Source organism: Marmota flaviventris, chromosome 12 (assembly GCF_047511675.1).
Source record: "Marmota flaviventris isolate mMarFla1 chromosome 12, mMarFla1.hap1, whole genome shotgun sequence".
Lineage (NCBI taxonomy): Eukaryota > Metazoa > Chordata > Mammalia > Rodentia > Sciuridae > Marmota > Marmota flaviventris.
The window spans coordinates 60,464,450-60,479,583 of record NC_092509.1 but is presented as its reverse complement, the minus strand read 5'-3'; the positions used below and the strand labels follow the sequence as shown (position 1 = coordinate 60,479,583).

Below are 15,134 nucleotides of genomic sequence, written 5' to 3'. Positions count from 1 at the left end.
TCAATTTTATTTATTTTTTTCAAAGTACCAACTTTTTGTTCTGTCAATTTTTTCAATGTTTCTTTTGTTTCAAGTTCATTGACTTCAGCTCTGATTTTAATTATTTCCTTTCTTCTGCTGCTTTGGTATTTTGTTCCTCTTTTTCTAGGGCTTTGAGAGGTGGTGTTAAGTCATTTATTTGTTGATTTTTTCTTCTTTTAAGGAATGAACTCCATGCAATGAACTTTCCTCTTAGAACTGCTTTCGTAGTGTTCCAGAGATTTTGATATGTTGTATCTGTGTTCTCATTCACCTCTAAATTTTTTTTTAATCTCCTCCTTGCTGTCTTCTATAACCCATTGTTCATTCAGTAGCATATTATTTAGTCTCCAGGTGTTGGAGTAGATTTTATTTCTTATTTTATCATTGATTTCTAATTTCATTTCATTATGATCTGATAGAATACAGGGTAGTATCTCTACTTTTCATATTTGCTAAGAGTTGCTTTATAGCATAGTATATGGTCTATTTTACAGAAGGATCCATGTGCTGTTGAAAAGAAAAGTGTATTCTCTCATTGAAGAAATGAAATATTCTATATATGTCAGTTAAGTCTAAGTTATTAATTGTATTATTGAGTTCTATAGTTTCTTTGTTCAGCTTTTTTTGGAAGATCTATCTAGTGATGAAAGAGGTGAGTTAAAGTCACCCAAAATTATTGTGCTCTTTTCTATTTGACTCTTGAATTTGAGAAGAGTTTGTTTGATAAATGTAGACATTCCATTGTTTGGGGCATATATATTTATAATTATTAAGTCTTGTTAGTGTATGGTTCCCTTGAGCAGTATGTAGTGTCTTTCTTTGTCCTTTTTGATTGACTTTAGCTTGAAGTCTACTTTATTTCATATGAGGATGGAAACCCCTGCTTACTTCTGCAGTTCATATGAGTGGTATGATTTTTTCCCAACTCTTCACCTTTAGTCTGTGGTTGTCTTTTTCTATGAGATGAGTCTCTTGGAGGCAGCATATTGTTGGGTCATTTTTTTTTTCGATCCAATCTGCTAGTCTATGTCTTTTGGTTGGTGAGTTTAGGCGATTAATATTCAGGATTATTATTGAGACATGATTTGTTTTCCCATCCATTTTTGTTTATTTTTGGTATAAATGTGACTTGGTTTCTCCTCTGATTAGATTTTCCTTTAGTGTAATACCTCCCTCTGCTGATTTTCATCACTTTTTTTAATTCCTCTTCTTGGAATATTTTGCTGAGGATGTTCTATAGTGCAGGCTTTCTCATTGTAAATTCTTTTAAATTTTGTTTATCATGGAAGGTTTTTATTTCATCATCAAATCTAAAGCTTAGTTTTGCTGGATATAAGATTCTTGGTTGGCATCCATTTTCTTTCAGAGCTTGGTGTATGTTTTTCCATGATCTCCTGGCTTTGAGGGTCTGGGTTGAAAAATCTGCTGAGATACGAATTGGTCTCCCCTATATGTGATCTGATTCCTCTCTCTTGCAGCTTTTAAGATTCTATCTTTATTCTGTGTGCTAGGCATTTTCATTCTAATGTGCCTTGGTGTAGATCTGTTGTAATTTTGTACATCTGTAAGCCTCTTGTATTTGGTTTTCCAATTCGTTCTTCATACTTGGGAATTTTTTCTGATATTATCTCATTGAAGAGATTATGCTTTCCTTTGGTTTGAAACTCTGTGCCTTCCTCTATCCCAATAACTCTTATATTTGGTCTTTTGATGCTGTCCCATAATTCTTGGATGTTTTGTTCATGGTTTCTAACTTTCTTCACTGTGTGATCAACTTTATTTTCCAGATTGTATACTTTTTCTTCATTATCTGATGTTCTTTCTTCCAAGTGATTTAGTCTGTTGGTTATGCTTTCTATTGAGTTGTTTATTTGATTTATTATATCCTTCATTTCAAGGATTTCTGACTATTTTTTTTCAGTCTCTCTCTCTTGAAATAATCTTTTGCTACCTGTATTTGTTCTCTTATCAATTTTTGCCTGTATTTGCTCATTTAGGTCATTCTTTAATGCACAGATCATTTTAATTATGAACCTTCTAAACTCCTTCTCTGACATTTCATCAACTTCACTGTCCATATGTTCTGTTATTATAGTGTCCTGGTTTGTTTGGGGCACTTTCCTCCCTTGTTTTTTCATGTTGTCTATATGTCTTCCTTTCTTGTAGTGTGGATCTGATATATTAAAGTTTCTTCCCTCTATTCTTGTAGTGCCTGTACAGGTAGTCTGTACCTCACCTTGATGTTGGGCTTACAGACCCTACTGGTGTCCCTCAATGAGTGCTACTGAATCCTAGATCTGGGTCCTGCATAAGTTGGAGTGGGTGGATCTGGGCTTGACCTCCTATGGTAGTCTGCTGGTTGGAAGAGGCAGTCTTGTGCCAAAGGCTAGGGTCTGGTGGTGTCTGCCCCTCTGGGGGAGGGGTGAACTGGGCCTACTGAGAGCCTGGATCCCTCATGGGCTGGTGTGGGCGGTCTGGGCTGGATTTTGGCTCCTGTGGTAGTTCACTGGTCAGTAGGGGTGATCCTGCACCAGAGGCTAGGCTCTGGCAAGTGTCCTGCCAAGAAAGAAATGGATCAGGCCTGCTATGCACCTGGACCCCACACAGGCCAGTGTGGGTGGATCTGGGCCGCTGGGCTTGACCTCCTGAGGTAGTCTGCTGGTCAGAATGGGTGGTCCTATGCCAAAGGCTAGGCTCTGCAGGGTGACTGCCCCACCAGGGGACGGGTGGATCAGGCCTGTGTGTGCCTGGGCCCCGCAGAGGCTGGTGTGGGTGAATCTGGGCCACTGGCTTGACCTATTGCCTTGAACTAGACTTCTAAGTGATGAGAGGCCACCAGTAGAGAGGTCTCCAGCCATTCCAGTCCCAGTCAAGTTCACAGCTGGATGCAGCCACATCAGTGACCTTCTGATACCCTACCTGGAACAGAGCAACCATGCGTTTGAGCTCAGTTAACCCACAGAATAAGGGAAAAAAATAACTCATTGTTGTTTTAAGTAGTTTGTTATATAGCCATATATGATTAAAATAATAGCTCTGAAAGAAGGAGAAATCGGAATTAATTTGATATGAAATCAAGATCAGAAGTAGGCCTACAGTAGAAGGTATAGTTAGTGGAATATGCTAGAATAAGTTAAATTGCACAGATAGCTTCAAAACCTCAGTGGCTTAAAACCACCAATGTTTTTCCTTTTCACGAGAGGTCAATTAAGGTAAGGATCTGGACTGGTTTTCTCTGTGTTTCTTCAGTGTTGCATGTTCTTTGATCTTATGATTCCTCTGCACTGTGTGCACAGGGTTGCTGAAGCAGGAGTAGACATTAAGCACTGGTAATTAACATCCCCACTAAGAATGAATCTTGTCACCTTCACTTATGCTTCTTCTATCAAAGCAAGTCACATGGTCACAATGAATTTCATAAGAGGGTAAGTCACATAAGATAGCTGAGAAAGGCATAAGAGATAGATGATAGACTTAAGAATCGATGGTATGGGTTTAATTTCATCTCTGCTGCCTCTTCATGATCCATGACGGTGCAAGTCACTTAACTTCTCAATGTTCTGATGTATATAAAACTGGTTTGATATGGGAAGTAAATCCAATTTGAACTAGCTTGTATAATTTTTTTTAAAAGGAGTTTTTTGAAAGTATACTGAGAAATATCATGGAATCTAATGGAAGATAAGTCTCAATAGGGTCTAGAACAGTCTGAGAGCAAGTATTCTCCACTTGTCATCTTTCTTATGTATGAGTTAGATGATACTCTATATTGCTTTATAACTCTTCCATTCCAGTGACTGATATACCAGCCCTCAGTCCCATTTCCAGACATGCTGAGAATAGAATATGATTATCCTTTTTTTTTGTCATATAACAAATTCCTTACTCAAACAACTGTGACCAGGGAGGTAGATCTTGTAGTAGTGACATGATTGTAGGACCTATTTCTGGATGAGGATGATTCTAAGGAAAAGATAATTAAAGCGATCTAGACAGATATTCCATGATTATCCTTTGTGAAAATCTAGGAAAACACTTGGCTTTAAGTACTAAAGTTAGGATGTCAGTGATAAATATTAATATTTGTGATGATTCATTCTATGAGTCAACTTGACTGGGCCCTAGGTTTCCCAGATTAAACACCTTCTGCATGGGTCTGTGAGGGTATTTCTGGATAAGACTAGCATTTCAAACCATGGACTTGATAAAATAGATTACCTTTTCCAATGGGGTGGGTATTGTCTAATCCATCCAGAACAAAAGGCTAAATGAGGAGGAGGAATTGGCCTCCCCTTACTCTGCTGTTTTTTTGTTTTTTGTTTTCCCTAGCCTCGCTGCTTGAACTTTTTGGAAATCTCATTTCTTCTCATTGTGCCCTCAAACTGAGATTTATACCACTGGTTCCTCAGGTTCTCAGGCCTTTGTACTCAAATTGGGATTTATATCACTGGTTCTCCAAGTTCTCAGGCCTTTCTACTCAAACTGATTTCTATCACCAGCTTTCCTGGGTCACAGCTTGCAGACAGGAGATTTTGGGACTTCTTGCCCTCCATAATCATGTGAGCCAATTTCTCATTCATATTCTCTCTCTCTCTCTCTCTCTCTCTCTCTCTCTCTCTCTCTCTCTCTCTCTCTCTTCACCCCATTGGTTCAATTTCATTAAAGAACCTAACTAATACAATATTGAATAAGAATCCTGATTGGAATGGTTACTTCTCTCTAAGGAATCAGTCTTAGTTCTTCATCTGATGTGCTGTGTTAGTCCACTTTCAAGTAAATCTGAGAGTTTTATGATATTGCCACATCTCACAAGTAAGCTTTGGTTATGTAAGTCTCAGGTGCCAGATGATAGGAAAATCTATACCTGATTTTCCTGCTATTTTGCTTCAGAATAAGTCCTGGTGATTTTTCACTTTTACATTTTCCTCAAAAAATATTATGGAATATATACTTGATGATTATTCTAGAGAAGTAGGTCAACCATATATCAAATGTGAATTTTGCCTAGTAAAAATTATACAATCAATTAAATTTTCTTTTCCACTAAAAAGAAAGGAGATTGCTTTCCTCTGTAGTCAGTGACTATAAGCAAATCAACTGAATCTTGAAAAAATTATAACAAATATAATAATAAATGTATAATAAAGAAAACAAATAGAACCCAATGTCCATATCTTACCAGGTTTGACTGCAAGAACACAGTGCCTTTAATATTAATTTGGCATCTACTATAAGACAGGTCTTATTTTAGGTGCTATCAATCAGACACAAAATTTCTTGTTGTTGATCTAGATTTACTAACAGGTAAATTGTTAGGACATCCAGTTTTCATATAACCAGTCTCCAGATGGTCCCAAATGATCTCCATCTCCCTAGTATTCATACCCTGTGTTGTCCCTTCCCACACTAAACAATGGTGGTCTATGTGGCCAATCAAGTATGGTGAAAGTGATAGTGTGTCACTTCTGAGATTGTTAAGGTTTCTGTCTTGATCTCCCCATTTTCCTCTTGGATCACTCAATCTGGGCAACACCAGCTGCCAGTTGTGAGGACTCTCAGGCAGTGCAGTGAACTGCATATGTCCCCTGCCCCCAAATTCATATGTTGAAACCCTATTCTCAACGTGATGGTTTTGGGGGTAGGGCCCTTGGCAAGTAATTCAGTCGCAAGAGCAGATGAATAAGATTTATGTTCTTATAAGAAGAGATCAGAGAGTTATTTAGCTCTCTTCTCCCCATGTGAAGATATAATGAGAAGTCAGCAGTCTGCATTCCAGAAGAGAGACTTCACCAGAGCCCAACCATTTTGACACCTTGATCCTAGACTTCCAGACCTCAGAAGTGTAAGAAATCAATTTCTGTTTATAAGCCACCAAGTCTATGATATTCTGTTATAGCAGCCTGAACTGATCAAGACTAGTAGAGGTCCATGTAGTAAGGAACTAAAGTTATAGCAAATAGCTAGTGAGGTATGGGGCCTGCCAATAACCACATGAGCGTGCTTGGAAGACCATCTCCTTCTAGCCTGCAAATGACCACAGCTCCAGCCAACAGCTTGCCTGCAACCTCACAAGAGACCCTGAGCTAGAACCTCTCAGAGAAGCCACTCCCAGATTCCTGACTATAGAAAATTGGAGATTATAAATGTTTGTTGTTACAAGTTTTGAAATTCTGGGGTATATTTTCACATGGAAATGGGTAATGAATATATTCCAAGTACTCCTAAGGATACCACATAACCATCTCCTAAGTTTCATATCCTGTTTCATTTGCCACCTTCCCATTCACCCAAACCCATCTTCTATGTACTAGAAAAATAGTTCTTTATAATATCAGTCATAAGCCTCCCAAAGCAAAAAAATGTATAGGCTCTGTTATGGTTTGGATATGTGGTATCCTCCAAAAGTTCAGGTGTGAGACAATGCATAAGTGTTCAGAGATGAAACAATTAGATCATAAGAGTTGTAACCTAATCATTGGCTTAATACACTGATATGGGTTAACCAGGTGGTAACTGTAGGCAGTTAGGGTGTGGCTGGAGTGGGTAGCTCTCTGGGGATATGCCTTTGAGGTTTATATATTCCTCTTGGTAAGTGGAGTTCTCTTTGCTTCCTGTTGTCATGTCCTGACCTGCTTTCCTGTGCCATGCTCTTCCACCATGATGATATGTCTCATCTCAGGCCCAGAGCAATGGAGTAGGCCATATATGGACTGAGACCTCTGAAACTGTGAGCCCCAAATAACCTTTTTTTCCTCTACATTGTTCTTGTTGGGTATTTTGGCCACAGAAATGAAAAAGCAGACTAAAACAGGTTCCCAGAATATGCAACTCTTTTGTGATATAACATGTACACATCTGTGACCATTTTCTCCAAAGTACCATCAAATGTCAAGTTGCCTCAGTAGGAAGGGATTCTACTGTTTGCCATGTTCTCTAACAAGAACCAACAAATCCCCACCAAAAATCTAAACAGTGGTATACTTGTCACCAGTTCAGCGTCACTTTCTTTTGTGCTAGGTTTCCTCTTGGGCATTTATTATCCTTTCATGCCACCTAGTCTTTGATCATTGTCATCCCAGTCCAGTCCCAACTCATTTTTATATATTTGAACTTTGGAGAAGGTTCAAATATAAAACTTTAGAGAAAATATACCCCAAAATTTCAGAACTTGAAACAGTCACAGTTCTAGACCTTTTCTTTTCAGAGGACATATCTGCCCCTTATAAATTTATGGATGCTGAACAATGTTTGGGGAAAATGTATTACCCAGTTCTACCTGGTGGCTTCCAAGATTCCATGGCATATTGGAAAAAGGGTAACTAAGTTCTTTCAGCAGCACGTAAGTCTCTGATTCTTGCCAAGTGGCAAATATCCCCAATTAAACAAATTATGTTGCAATAGTCTTTCGAGTTAATAATCTACAATGAAATCATATTCATATTCTTGATATTTAGGCTATTATTATTATGTGTCAGGTAGGTAAATGAAAGTCAATTTTATTTTATTTTTCTCTTTCTAATGATTAAGTCACCCAAACTTTAACCTTCAGAGTGGAAATTCAGGAAGTCTGAGGCGATCTGAGGAGCTCTTTGGCAAATGAACACAGGCATCCACCCTTTATCTCCATACATAAATCATTCTAATGTTTTTCCCTGAATGAGCAGACCTGCCAAGAAGTGTTTGGGTCTTTTTCATCTTTGTAGGCTTGATGGTGATGATGCCCATCAATTATCCTTGTAAAAGTTTCCATCCTCTGCCAAATTGCACCGCCTTCAAATTCAAGATATAATTATTTCCTATACCTACAGCAAAATGAAGCCAAACACCTTTAAAAGGGGAAAGTGGTGATATCTCCTTAGGAGAAAACAAAATCTTCCTTGTGGCTTCTCATTTAAGTTGGGGACAGGAGAGGAATGGCAAATGGTTCTATCAATCTTTATTTAATTTGGGTGGAAAGCATTTTTACTGGGAAAAGTAACATGAAGGGCACCCTACAAATTACTCTAAAGGAAGTAGATATTATTTTTCTGGAACATTTATTTTATTTGTCTCCTTCAAGGCTATTCTCAGGCTGACCAGCTTAAATAAATCAGGGAAAAAGTGATAGAAACAAAATTCTATTCAGAAATGAGTGAATTTCTGAGGAAAATTTGTCCTAAGACAAGTATTTCATGATGGTCTTTGAGGAAAAATTATTTTCAGTGACAGAGCAAGATAGCCCCAAGGACATGATGGTTCCCAAGAATGTGTTGATGGAGAGGAAACCTACTTGATCTTCAAATTGTAAGAAGGTAGTTCTTAAAGCTTTATATATAAACTATTAATGCTCATTTTAAGCAACTGATTTAAATATCCATTTTTTTCCTCATTGGATGAGGTGATGTATAGTTTTATGTGCCAACTTGCAAAGGTCCTAGTACCCAGTTATTTAATGAAAGCTTAATTTAGGTGCTGCTGTGGAGGCATTTCATAGATGTGGTTAATAGCCATAATCAGTTGACTTTATGTAGAGATGATTGATCTTAGTAGAGAGGGTGGGCCTTTTCCAATCAGTTGAAGGCCTTTAAAGAGGTTTTTCTGGAAAGGAAGACATTCTGCTTCAAAACTACAGCATCAAATCTTGCCTGAGTTCCCAGCCTGCTAGCCTGTCCAACAGACTTCAGACCTGCCAGCCCCAGGAAGTATGTGAGCCAATCCCTTGAAATAATTCTTTTTGATTCTGTTTCTCTGGAAAACTGTGATGGATACAGATGGTATCCAACATGCACTTAGGAAGTTACCACTACCATATTTAGTGAGCTACTCTACAGGCCAGTTGGCCAACATTACCATTATGCAATGTGCAGGATCGTTCTTTACTCTGCTTCATGTTTTTTTTTTTTTTTTCATACAGTCCAAATTTAAACACGTTTAAAGTCTTCCAATCTTACGCAAAACCCCTTTTCTTGGCTCCCCATGGCTCACCAAATGACGTCCAGCATCCTAATATTTACGAAGAAATACCTGGGTCTGTGTTCCCTCTGCTCACAGATTAATTGTGCAATCACGTAGAACCGTATATAATGGAGAATTTCAAGTCTCACATCCAGCTGGCTGTGGGACAGTGAGTAGATGAAAGACAGGCCCAGCAGTTCCCACCAGAGCCTGAAAGTGAATGCTTGGAATCTGGGAATGGGAACATGTCTTGGCGTTTAAAAGAAATACATAGAGCATTCAAGAGCCAGGGAACCTAGATTTCAGTTCCAGTTTTTTTTTTTTTTTTTTTTTTTTAGCTGGCTGGACATTATACAGGTCAAGCATCAGTCTTGTCTTGAAGAGGAATAATAAAAACAGCCTCCTTAAGAAGGGTGAGAATGAATTATGGTCCCATTATGTGAACACACTAGTCCAAGCTCTATTCCAGTGGCACCCATCAGTGTTACCTCATCTCCTTTAGTCTCCTCCACCCCTGTGGAATAATACTTAGAAGCTGTAAATTGTACAGTTAGAACGTATGCTAGAGATTATTCTTATGCGTGTCTCTGCTTGAATTCTCACTAGAGGTATGATTTTGTGGGAAATGAAATGTGTTACATTCAACACTCCCCAACATTTATAAACAGCTAGAGATGGTTCATTTTAGCCAGTATCTACAAAATGTGTCACTTGTGTGGGATATATACAACCCAAATCGCTTCCCTGAGGAAAGTAAGAGTTTGTGGAGAAATAATTTTTATACTTTCACACCATGAGCAGCTAAACCGAGGGAGCTTTCTCAGGAGTGTAACCTCAATAACTGAGGTCAGAGAGCAGCACGAAGACAAAGATCCTTGGCTGCTGAGATCAGACTCCATGGGAAGGAGGGAGACAGTATTTTGAGAGTTGTACATAGAGCAATGGGACCAATAAAATGAATGAAGAATATTCTTCATTTTGAAAAGAAGAGACATTGACTTACAGGGGGCCAGATTAGGAACTCTATTCTGGGTCAGAGTGAATTGAGAGGTTTCCTCTCAACTGGTCCCCAAGTACTCAGCAACCAATTTTGTCTTTCTGCTAGAAAGGTAGAAAGAGATGACAGAGAGAGGTTAAGCTCTTTGCCAACCTGAAACAGCTTCCTGCCTGAGGTGGAAATGAGAGAACAGAGCAAGATAGGACAAATGGAGTCTTAAAACCCCTGGTTAAGAAAGAGACATAGGCCATCTTCAGAGTAACTAAAAAATGAGAATAATTTTGTTCCTGTACAAATATTAATGTGTGAAGCTACAAGAGGTAGAGAGTCTACAGTAATTTCCAGAGTTTTTGATTATAAAATCACTTGTACATGTAGCATTGGGAGAAGCAATAATCTGAAGAACTTATTTTGAGAAACCCTAAACCAGGTAATCTGTAAAGTGACTCTAATATTCCATAAGAACCTTCCTTGGAGGTTGCCAAGGAAATAGACATTTACCAGGTGTGAATGACATGCTAAAGCAGGAAACATTTTTTTTATGTTTACTGGCATCTCCTTAGACGTGGCTCTTTGTAATGAAGTCCCTATTCTTGCAGTAAGGTGAATTGGAAACTTCAGTACTTTAGGGGCAAGCTTGAATATCAGCTCTCAATCTCTCCATTGCTAAATCCTGACAATTCGTTCTTTATGGTATCTGGGAAATTCATTTCAAATCCTGCTTCCATATTTTACTACTGGACCTATTTGTCCCCCCATTTGTTTGTTTGTTTTTGTTTTGTTTTTTGGTAGGGGGGATTGAACCCAGGGGCTCTCTACCATTGAGATGCATTCCCAGCCCTTTTGATTTTTTATTTTGAAACAGGGTCAAACCCAGGATTGATGGGTCTAATAATATCTTGGGTGCAGTTGCGATTTTCAAGGGATTTACTAAGTTGCCCAAGCTGTCCTTGAATTTGTGATCCTCCTGCCTCACTTGGCCTCCCGAGTAGCTGGGATTACTATGGGCATGCACTACTGTACCCAGTTGGACCTATAGGAAATGATAATGTCTCTAAGTAGGGAGAACATGAAAAGTCTCTCTTTCCCTCCTTGTCTATCTTTTTTTTTTTTTTTTTTTTTTGGTTGTAGATGAACACAATATCTTCGTCTTATTGTTTTATTTATGTATTTATTTATTTATTTTTATGCTGAGGATCAAACCCAGTGCTCACACATGCAAGGCAATTGATGTACTGCTGAGTCACAACCCCAGCCCCTCTTTGTCTATTCTTTACCTTCATACCAGAGGGTCTGATTCCTAACTGTGAATCTAATCAGGTCACACTCCTTCTCAAAACATTTCAAAGATCCCAGATGCTTACATAATAAAATTTTAAATTCTTCAAAGTTATTTATGTTCTTATGCCTCACTTATCTTTTCTATATCTATAAGCTAAGCTCCTTGTTCCTTTAAAAAAATCTTGTTTCACACCTTTTCATCTCTGTTTGCATAATTTCCCCTCCTTGAGATTCTTACCTCTTATCTCTTCTTAGTAAAACAATTGACTCCAATAAGGGATTTGTAGTATTCAAGGCTCAGGTCTAATGCCACCTCTTTGAAACCTTCCCTGCAGCTCTAGTCATGTATTCTTCCCTCTCTGTATCTGGATATTACCTCTCTCATCTTATATACCTCCTGCCGGGATTACAATGATTTATGGTCATACTAATAATTATTTTTTAATATATATTTTTAATATCTTTATTTATTTTTATGTGGTGCTAAGGATTAAACCCAGTGCCTCATACGTGCAGGACAAGCACTCTACCACTGAGCCCAGCCCCAGCCTATGTTAATAATTCTTGAGATAATGGATTTATTGAACACAGGGCGGGTGGGGATGGATGAGAAAAACACTGAATGACTGGACTAATCTTAAACACTGGGCAGTCATGTCAATCATATCTGATTGATACCCTGCAAGGACTTACTGCCTACATGCAAAGAAGCCAATTCCTTGGCACTCGTTTTGCAAGAAGAAGGATATTTATTGAAGGTTAACCAATGAGAAACAGGAAGTTTGCTCAAATCTGTCTCCAAGATCAGATGGAAAAGAGAGTTGTGTTTGTTTGTCTATGTGGTGCTGGGGATCAAACCCAGTGCCTCACATGTGCTAGGAAAGTGCTCTACCACTGAGCCACAACCCCAGCCCGTGGAAAGAGGGTTTTAAATGGATCTGGGGAGCTGACAGGTTGATGGGTCCAATAATATGTTGGGTGCACTTGTGATTTTCAAGGTATAGTCCCATGTTGTTGTCTCATGATCAGTGCCCATTGCTCTTGGTTTTAGTTTGTATAGCTCCCAGTCCTGAATCCCGGGTAGTGTTGGTCTGAGACTTTAAGCTACATTCAACTCAAGGCCATCCTTCGGTCAAACTTTGAGGTGCCTTCCAGGTCATATTCTATAAAATATTTTCCACAGCAGTTAGAAGTGAGATTATTTTAAAATGTCTCACAATATGAGAAAGCACTCAGCTCCATTCTGATATGGGTATTTTAGAAGGAGGGGAAGGACTGGTGCTTAGAGAAGTACAAAGTACAAAGGGCAGGTTAGTGTTCCTGAGAACAGTCCAGCTGTGTTTGTTAGCTGATAGCAAAGTTAGGACTCTGTCCTCCCATGGAGTCTTGGAGACAGTGGTCTCATTCTTTTCATGATTTCATCCTTGGAAATTACTCTCAGCTCCTACTTGAGAGATGCTTCTGATCCTTACAGTTATTAGATATTTTAGTAAATAGCTAACAAAAAGTGTGGCCTATTGAGCAAGGACTTTGTTTCATGACCTCATTCATTCATCCATTCATTCACTCACTATTCAATGACTATTCATCATGTGCCAGGCACTGGGGAACATGAGGATGGTTAAGACCTTAGAACCAAACCCTTGTTTGCTCCAATCCAGCTCCAGGTCCTTAAGGAGAGGCCCCTGTGGGAGTCCACATTCCAGATTTCCTATATCCTTCCTGAGCCACCATCAGCAGAATGACTGCACAAGCCCCTAAATGCCACTGCTTAGTGTCCCCCTTTGCCCAGGTGCTAAGAATGAGAATTTGAGATCCTTAAAACCCAACATTAAAAGACACCTGTCCTTTGATCAAACCTGCAAAGCCTCATTTCCAGATTCATCCTATTAAGGCTTTGGAACAAGCCTGCACTAAACACTCCACACCCTGGTGTACTTACTTGAGTATTATTTACTGTAACCTCCAAGAAGCGTGCCATAAACACACAGAAGTCCCCAGTGCTCAAGGCTGGAAAGATGCGGCAGGATGATAAATACGCTTTGATGATGATTTCAATGGATGGTAATTTCTTGCTTCCACAGAGACTCCACAAACACAGCTGTCAGAAGTGCATTGTGTAAATCAGATGCTAATTAAATTAAATTCCCACTAGAATTAAGGCAGCAAAGTATTTTGTCTTGTTTTCTTGCAGACTAGGCCTCTCAATCAAGACAGCTGGAGCACTGGCATTTCAGGTACATGGAGGCAACAGCTGCAGTGAAGCAAAGCAACTGCTTTTCATGATTAAATTGCCATCAGTAAAAGGAAAATAGATGCCATTTTTGACAACATTAGTAATGTTAAAAATGCAAATGGTCTAGTAGAAACAGAGCCGGACTGGAAAAGAAGGGTAGGTTCTGATGTAAGTTTTGGTGGAATCATTTTACAACTCTAAGCCACAGCATCTTGTTTCCTCCCATCTCCTTCTTTCCTCCAGTCCTTCCTTCTTTTCTTCTGCTGAGTATTTCTTGAGTGCCAACTACTTCATCAAAGTACAAATGACACTGTCCATCCTCCAGGTGCTTCTGGTTCTTCTTGAAGAACCAGGAGGTGGAACTCTAACTTCTCGGCACCCTCTGGGAGTCAGGATTCTGTTGTATCAAATAAGAACTTTGATTCCACCATCAATTCTGTTGTTCAGCATTTCATTCCAACACTCTGTGGAAGGATATAGAAGACACGTCCTTACCCCTGGCATCAAGTTTTAAAAGTCTTGTTAGAAATCAAATCACATATAACTGAAACAACAATTGAAATGTTCTATAGCTATAGATAAGCTGATATAAGAAAATACTACCAAAATTATGTACAAAATTTATCAAGGCTAAAGCTTGGGTAAGGAAGACATTCAATGAATTTTGTTTTCATTCACTCATTCATTCATTTATTCATTCATAAACCGTTTACTCTGTGTCTGGTTCTATGCTGGGGATACATGCATGACAGCGTCTGCTATAGAAAAGCTTCCAGTTAATTGGAGAGACAGATAAATAAAAAGTTAATTATGATAAAATGTAATTGCATAATTACATAATTGATGGATTCATTAGATGAGGACACACAGGGAGGGAGATTCCCTTTAAAAACAAGAAAAATCAAAGCACTATTGAACGTATTCGGCTTCTACATTCTTTTAATTGTCTCTGAAGTTTTTGTTCCACACATGATTCCCCATTGATGTTCTCAAAATTACAATCCCAGAGGAAGGTATGGTGTATTTGCTTTGTATAAGATACATTTTAGCATAGGGTAGTGATATCTCTCACAAATACAGTCTGAAACCAATGATTACTCTCTCAACCATACATGATGCTACAATAGAAAAAAAGGAAAACAAATTAGTATATTTATACAATGGGATACAAAGCATCGATAAAAGGAACAAGTTACTAGAATATGCAAAAAAAGAGAATAAATCTCAAAATGTCATGCTAAGTGAAAGAAGTACAAAAGAGTAGATACATGTAATTCTGTTAATGTGAAATTTTAGAACAGAGAAAATTACTATAGTGGAGGAAAACCAGATTGGTGGTTGCCTTTGGGAAGTAGGAGAGGGGATTGATTGAGAAGGGGCTGAAGGGAGATTTCTGGGATCATGGTAATATTCTGTAGCTTGAAAGCAGTTTAGATCACACAGATGTTTGCATTGGATTACACAATGCATGCTTAAGATTTGTACATGTTGTTTAATACAAATTTTACCCCAGATGGAATAAAAAACAAATGAGCTTTAATGAATGATCCATGTACTGAAATGGTTAGAAGGAAATGTACTGATGTCCAAAGTTTAGTTTAATATGCATCAAAATTAAGACAAATTAATGGATATATAGAATAAAGAATAGATGGATAGATATAC

General features: G+C 38.5%; 1 long non-coding RNA gene across 1 annotated transcript in view; it reads right to left on the bottom strand.

Annotated features, from left to right (window-relative positions):
* Positions 1-15,134, bottom strand: part of LOC139701402 (uncharacterized) — a 65,759-nt gene that overhangs the window by 29,646 nt on the left and 20,979 nt on the right. The window contains exon 2 of the long non-coding RNA XR_011703961.1: positions 13,176-13,933. This is a non-coding gene — a long non-coding RNA (uncharacterized lncRNA). The remainder of the gene's footprint in view (positions 1-13,175; positions 13,934-15,134) is intronic.